Below are 8,212 nucleotides of genomic sequence, written 5' to 3'. Positions count from 1 at the left end.
AGCCAGAACATGCTACTGTTCCCTCAAGAGAATTTGTGCCCAAACCTTGGAAATATCAAAGTTATCATCCTCTTGATCTGATTATAAGTGATATGAATAAGGGAACACAAACCAGATCCCAACTGAGAAACTTTTGTGCACATTTTGCGTTCCTATCATCACTTGAACCCAAAAATCACGAAGAAGCTCTAAAGGACTCCGAATGGATAGTAGCCATGCAAGATGAATTAAATGAATGTGAAAGAAACAAAGTATGGCACTTGGAACCCAAACCAAAACACAAGAAGGTAATTGGTTTAAAATGGGTATTTCGGAATAAGCTAGATGAGCATGGAATAATTGTAAGAAACAAAGCAAGACTCGTGGTCAAAGGGTATAATCAACAAGAAGGTATTGAGAACACCGAGACATTTGCTCCGGTAGCAAGGTTAGAGGCTATTAGAATTTTAATTTCTTTTGCTGCATTTATGAACTTTAAGTTATATCAAATGGATGTGAAATGTGCTTTCTTAAATGGTTTTCTTGATGAAGAAGTTTTTGTTGAACAACCCCCTGGTTTTGAGAACACCTCTTGTCCTGATCATGTCTACAAGCTTGACAAAGCTTTATATGGCTTGAAGCAAGCTCCTAGGCAATGGTATGAAAGACTATCAAAGTTTTTGATTCAAAATAACTTTGTAAGAGGAAAAATTGACAAAACCTTATTCTTTAAGAATAAAGGTTATGATATTTTAGTTGTTCAAATTTATGTTGATGATATTATTTTCGGTGCGACCAATGATTTGTTATGTAAAGAATTTGCCAACCTTATGGGCACAGAATTTGAAATGAGCATGATGGGAGAATTAAATTTCTTTCTAGGTTTGCGAATTAAACAAACTGAAAATGGAATTTTTATTCATCAACAAAAATACATAAAAGAACTTCTTAAGAAGTATGGGCTATACAACGCTAAAACCAACCATACACCCATGGCTACAAATGTTAGATTAGATGAAGACCTAAAAGGTACTAACGTAGATCAAACAATGTATCGAGGCATGATATGTTCCCTATTATATCTAACTGCAAGTAGACTCGATATTTCATTTAGTGTTGGTTTATGTGCTAGATTTCAGTCCAACCCCAAAGAATCACATCTCACAGCAGTAAAACGAATTTTAAGATATCTAAAGGGAAAAGACGACTTGTCCCTATTTTATCCTAAAAGTGATGTCTATGATTTAAAAGGTTTTAGTGATGCAGATTATGCAGGTGATCTAGTTAATAGAAAAAGCACGTCAGGTATGGTACAATTTCTTGGCTCATGTTTAGTTTCATGGAGTTCCAAGAAACAAAACACAGTTGCATTATCCACAGCCGAAGCTGAATACGTAGCAGCAGCAGCTTGCTGTTCCCAAATGCTTTGGATAAAGCAGCAACTAAGAGATTTTGGTATTAAAATTGAATGCATTCCTATTTATTGTGACAATACCAGTGCCATATGTATATCTAAAGATCCAGTGCATCACTCACGAGCTAAACATATACATATTAGACATCATTTTCTTAAGGATAATGTAGAAAACAAAAATATTATATTAAAGCATGTTAATACAAATGAACAAGTTGCAGATATTCTGACCAAACCACTTCCAAGGGAACAATATGAAAAGATAAGATTGGAACTTGGTATGATCAAGCTCCACTAAAGTTGCTTGCATAAAATTCCCAATGAAGGATCATGAGAATGAAAAAGGTCAGGAATCAACCTCAATATCTTGATTGAGAATCAATTATTGAATGGAACAGGTAAACACTTAATAAAAATCAATTATTGAATGGAACAGGTAAACACTTAATAAAGTTTGTACTATGAATGTCTTCTCATTTGTATGTTGTTAAGTTGATCAGACCAAAGTAGTATGTTCGTCATTCTCTTTATATAATATCATACAATATCATAATTCATCCTTTTTATAATTTAATATTATAATTTAATATTTCATAATTTTGTTCTTCATTTTTATTATATAGTCAACATAAATCAATAAAAAATATGGGAAACGTTTTTCATTTTTTTTCAAATAATCCTTCCAAATCACAAGTAATGATGATAGCATTGAGATGGGACTTAAGATAACCGTCATTTCAAAACCTTCAAAAGCAGTCACCGTACATCATAACACGCATACATCTTCCTCTTCCTCAAGAAACCGTTCTCCTTCTTTTCTCTCAACCTTTTCAAAAGTTCAAAATGAAAACCCCAAGATCTTCAAAATCAGGCTAAAAAACCCCTAAATCCCGTACACATACCCAGCCACAACCTCTAAAAGTGGTTCATCCTCCACCATTAGTGGATGCTGCACCACCTACAACCACAGAAACCACAAAAGAATCACCCAAACATACTACTGAACCTACCAGTACCAAACGCAAGATTTCAAGTGGTTCATCCTCCAAAGTAGTCAAACGTTCGAAGCATAGTGACCCTAATAGTGCTGAAGAAATCTCAAAAGAAATGTCTGTTGGTTTCGGACTCGACAAATACTGGTATGATTCTACCCATTTTCCTCAACTGCATGACATTTTGCAACATCAAGAATGGGAAGTTTTGATGTCAAATTTTAGTTGCAATTCCATTTTTCCAAATCTTGTACGAGAATTCTTTCAAATTTCTCAAATGATTGTGGGATGTGTTCTAGTACTGTCAAGAACATCAAAATAGAATTTAATAGTGCGTTGCTGGGGGAATTGTTTAATGTTCCTAATGTTGGGTTTGATACTTACTACGTTGGTTCAAAAATAGTATTTTCTGGGATAAATGAAAAAACGGTTTAAAAATTTTTAGGGATTGAGCAAAGAAAAGGGAAAATAAGCCATAACATTTTGAATCCTCTGCATAAATTACTGTACAATATTACACGAAGATTTATTTTGCCAAGAAACTCCAAAAGGAGTGAAGTAAGTTTACGTGATGCTACATTGATTTACTGCATGGCTAATCACATAAAGATAAATTTTCCATCTTTGATGATATCTCATTTGTCTGATTGTATTGAGAAGAAAAATTTTGTTGGTTATGGAGGATTGCTGACCTGTATTTTCAAAAAATTTGATGTCCCTTTGGAAGGGTTGGAGTTCCCAATGGGACCCAACATGAAGATAGGTGCAAAGTGTTTACAAAATTTGCACTTAAAATTAACTGATAAAGGGATGTTAATACATTATGTAGAGGAGGAAGTTGAAGTTGATTCTGAAGAAGAAGGGATTGAAAGAGAAGAAGAAAAATTGAGGGAGGAAAAAAAGGAAGAAAAAGAGGAAAAAGAGCAAGGACCTGTTCCCACTGATAATATTGAAAAAGAAGAAAAAGGGAAACAGGATGGAGAAGCTAGTAAGGGGGAAGCAGAACAGGAAGGAGTAGATGCTTATCACAATCTCTGTAATGATTCAAGTGATGAAGAGACTGTGATAGCATTGAGGAGAAAGGCTAAATCTGTTCAGAGGAAGAGTAGGAGGTTAGCCTCGAAACGTAAGGCTACAATGGTTGATGATACCAAATTTGAGACCATGCCTGAGTCTACATCCAATAAACTTCCCTCTCCCAAGCCAACCACATCATCACCACATCACACTCTATCACCACCACATCACAATCCATCACCACCTCAATCACCTATTCACTTTACACCACCACCATTTCAGTCCTCACCAGGTAATGGTTGTGCTAACCCTGATTCTGTTCCTGCAGCTTCTTCAAACCTCATTATCTCCAAGCTCCTTGACCTACAGTCTCAATTCACTGCTTTTCAAGACGAAGTTCGAGTCTCACTTGCTTCAATTGTTGATCAGCTTAACCAGATGGAGAGCCGTCTTGGTGCCAAGCTGGACACAGTGGAAGTACAGACTGAGTTCATCGATAAAGAAGAGACTGCTCCCTGATTCCTCTTCCCATGTTTTTAATGATTTGTTGGCTGTAACACTAATCAAACAATTTCACTTTTCTTTGTACCATCTGGGGTACAAGTTTGTATTTGAACAACTGCTACATTTCTTTCTTTTGTTTTTATTTTCTGGTCTGTGATGACTAACACTGTGCAGATTTGATTGCTTTCTATGGTGCTTACTTTCATTATTGTTTCTTGCTTTCATCACTGACAAATCTATATGGTTTGTGCTGAGGTTTGATAACCCCAATTTCTTTTTGATTGATGCCAAAAGGGGGAAGATTATGCACAAACTTAAGGAGAGCTGTGAATACACAGTACATATCTTGATTGATTTATATTGTTTTTTATGGAAGTTAATGAGCTGTGTGTGCTGTGTTTATGATAGCGTAGAATCTGATCATCTGTGTTGATATTAAGTTCTTATGGATATTTTGATTAATTGTTCTAATTAATTGTTTTAAAGTTGTTTCTTTGTTTCTTTTGAAAATACTTAATACTTTATGTTTTAGTCAATTTTTGTTTTAGTTTAATTATTTTTTTAAAACATATTTGATATTATGCTTTTATAGTGTAAGTTGGTTTATGTATGCTTGGTAAATTATATTGTAACAAGTTGATTTACTAAGTTATTTAGAGTTGCTTTAATCTCTAGTATGCTCTAAGATATTTGTTTTACTTTAGTATACTTAAGTTTGTTTATAAAGTTTGTCATCATCAAAAAGGGGGAATTTGTTGGCTCTTAAGGTTTTGATGATGACTTCACTTTTAAATAAACAAACATATTTTAGAGATTGTTTTGTAGGTGAATATCCGATTTTGTTGAGATCGTTGATGAAGCCTATGACTTGGTTCGTGGAAGTTGTACGTGTCTTAGAATATTTAAGAAGTTAGATAAATGCTTAGGATGTTAAAAGTAGACAGACGGTCTACTGTTCCCAAAGTTGACAATCTGACAGAAGTTGTAGATGGAGACAGTACACTGTTCCTACGTCGCAGGTCTAGAGAGAAACATCGGCTGGAAAATTACGAATTAATTATTTTCTGTTTTTAAGTTGATGTAACGGTTAAGAATTAAATTAATTGCTTAATTAATTAATAAATTGGTTGGCAAAACTATTTTTAGGTTATCTAAAAATTGCCTAAGACTTTTTCTTTCTTAAGATTAAGATCTCCTATTTTTTAGGATCTTGTGTTTTTAACTCCTATGCTATTTTTAGCTTAAGAAAACTGATTTTCTCTCTGAGCAAATGACAGCCGGTCATTTAATTTTTGGCAATTCCACTACCATTTGTTTTGAGAACGTGGATGATAGTGGGAGGTGTGTTTAAGGTAACTGCTGGCTGTTCCCACTATAAATAGGAGGGACTATGCTCAAACCGAACATCCATCCAAGAGTGTCCATTAAAGGGAGATCAATTAAGAAAAATATTTTCTGTTTTTAAATGCCAATTAATTTATTATATTTTTCTTAAGTAATTATTTTAATTTTTAATCTCTTGAGAATTGGCCTTGTAAGGGTTAATGAGTGATTTGTTATAATTAGACTCATGAGAAGTCTAAGGGAATAGAGAAGTGAAACGTGAGAAGAGAAAGAGAAGGAGAAAATAGAGAAAGAGAATTAGGCCTAGAGTAGAGAAGCTTCAAGTGAAGCAAACTGTTTTGTGTAATTGTATTTGATTGCCTAAAACATAGTGAGAATTTTGAAATCCCGGGGGGTCGTGATTTTTCCTTCTTATTAGGCCAAGAAGGTTTCCACGTAAAATCTTTGTCTCCTTTTTATCTTTTGCTTTTTAAGTTTAAGCTTTATTTTGTTTGTTAAAATTCCGCAAATTAGAAGAAAAACTAAGTAAAGCTAGATACACAACAATTCACCCCCCCTCTTGTTGCATTCGACCATCTTCGTGTATTTCAACAGTAAGTGCATGAATCGACTCACAACTCCAACGGCGTATGATATGTCTGGTCTAGTGTGAGATAGATAGATCAATTTGTCCACCAGTTTCAAATACTTCTCCCTGTCAGTTGGTTCTCCTCCAGGAGTCGTCTGGAGTTTATGATTAGTAACGATTGGTGTTTTTGCTGGTTTGCAGTCAATCATCCCTACTTCTGCTAACAAATCTAAGATGTATTTCTTTTGATTGATGAAAATTCCCTTCTTGGACAAGAAAAATTCTATAACAAGGAAGTACTTTAAGTTCCCTAAGTCCTTCATCTCGAACTCCATGAAAAGTTTCTTCTTAAGCTCCTTTATCTCCCTTTCATTGTTCCCTGTTATTACCATATCATCTACATAAATGATAAGACATGTGATTTGACCATCGTCTTTCTTTAGGAATAGATTATGGTCGGAATGGCTCTGTTCATACCCAAATTTCTTCATTGCTGAGGTAAACTTGCCAAACCAAGCTCTTGGAGACTGTTTCAAGCCATACAATGCTCTTTTAAGTCTACATCCTTCTCCTGGGGCGAATTCATCTGTAAAACCTGGTGGAGATGCATATACACTTCTTCTTCGATCTCGCCATGTAGGAATGCATTCTTTACATCAAATTGGTAGAGAGGCCAATCTTTATTAGCAACTATGGAGAATATGCCCCTGATGGTATCTATCTTGGCAACTGGAGAGAAGGTTTCAGAGTAATCAATGCCATAAGTCTGTGTATATCTCTTTGCTACAAGCCGAGCTTTGTATCTCTCAATAGTTCCATCTGCATGATACTTTATTGTGAAAACCCATTTGCAGCCTACTGGTTTTTTTTCCTTTAAGTATCATACACCTGTCCCTTGTGCTATTTTTCTTTAAAGCCGAGAACTCATCTACCATTGCTTTTTTCCACCTTGGATTTTGGAGAGCTTCTTCAGTTTTCTTGGGCAGGGATATTGAGTATAGGCTGGTTTGGAACGCCACTGCTGTTTGTGCCAAGTTACTCGTTTCTCGGTTAATAGGATACCGAGATCTTTGTGATTCAAACTCTGGATCATACCTTCTTGGAGGAGCACCGATTTTTCTCCTTGGAGGTAATTCATATTTGCAGGGTGAGTTAACAATACAAGATATATCATCATTAATGTGGGGTTCAGGTTCAGTTAATACCTCTTGAGGCTCACAGGCAACCTCTTGATCATTAGATGCTTCAGACAAGGTAGGGGAGGTTTGAGGAGAAAGTAATACTATGTTTTCCGTAGCAATGTCTGTGGGATTACCTACTTGCTCTTTAGGATTCAAATCATCAGTTACAGAGTATGTAAGCCAGCTCAAGCCATCACATACAGTCTCCCCCTGAGGACGAAGCTGGGAGTAAAAATAGGAATGCTCAAAGAAGTCACAATCCATTGTAGTATATATCCTGTTCTGAGTCGGATCAAAGCAGCGATATCCCTTTTGATTAGTACCATAGCCCACAAAGATACACTTAACAGCCCGGTGTTCAAGTTTGGTTCGAGCAGGTTTGGGTAAATGAACATACACAACACACCCAAAAATCCGAGGAGGTAAGGAGTGGAAAGATGGAATAGTAGTATGGGTACGAAGGACTTCTAGGGGGGTTCTGAACTTAAGAATTTCGGAGGGTAGTTGGTTGGTGAGATAGGTAGCAGAGGCAATAGCTTCAGGCCAAAAATAAGGTGGGATATGGGGCTTCAAACGTAAGGGCTCGTCCTATTTCAAGGAGAGTACGGTTTTTTTTCTTTCTGCTATTGCCGTTTTGTTGGGGTGTGTGAGGACAAGAAGTTTGATGAATAAGACCATGAGTGGTAAAGAAATTTTTCATATGTTGGTTCATATATTCCCCCCCCCCCCCCCCCCCCCCCCCCCCCAATTGTCTGATCGAAGAATTTTAGGCTTAGCCACGAAATTGTGTGACAATAAAATTATAGAACTTAACAAAGACATCAAATACCTCAGATTTGTTTTTCAAGAAATATATCCAACACATTCTAGTACAATCATCAATAAAAGAAACAAAATATGAATAGCTGTGTTTTTCTAAACTCAGGAGCAGGGCCCCAAACGTCAGAATGTATCAAAACAAAAGGTTCACTGCTATGATTAAAACTAGAAGAATAAGAATGCTTGTGACTTTTCGCAAGAACACAAGCTTCACAATCCAAATCTACAGTACTTTTAGCTAATGATGGGAAAAAGACGTTTCAGATACCCTAAGGATGGATGTCCAAGACGTCGATCCCAAGTCCATAACTGATGATCAAGGAACCCACGAGCAAGCGAAGTGTGACCCGTTTGAATTGCCTCGTCCACATAGTATAAACCATCCTCTTTCAGT

The sequence above is a fragment of the Amaranthus tricolor genome, chromosome 14, assembly GCF_026212465.1.
Source record: "Amaranthus tricolor cultivar Red isolate AtriRed21 chromosome 14, ASM2621246v1, whole genome shotgun sequence".
Taxonomy (NCBI): Eukaryota; Viridiplantae; Streptophyta; class Magnoliopsida; order Caryophyllales; family Amaranthaceae; genus Amaranthus; species Amaranthus tricolor.
This window is presented reverse-complemented; position numbering follows the sequence as displayed.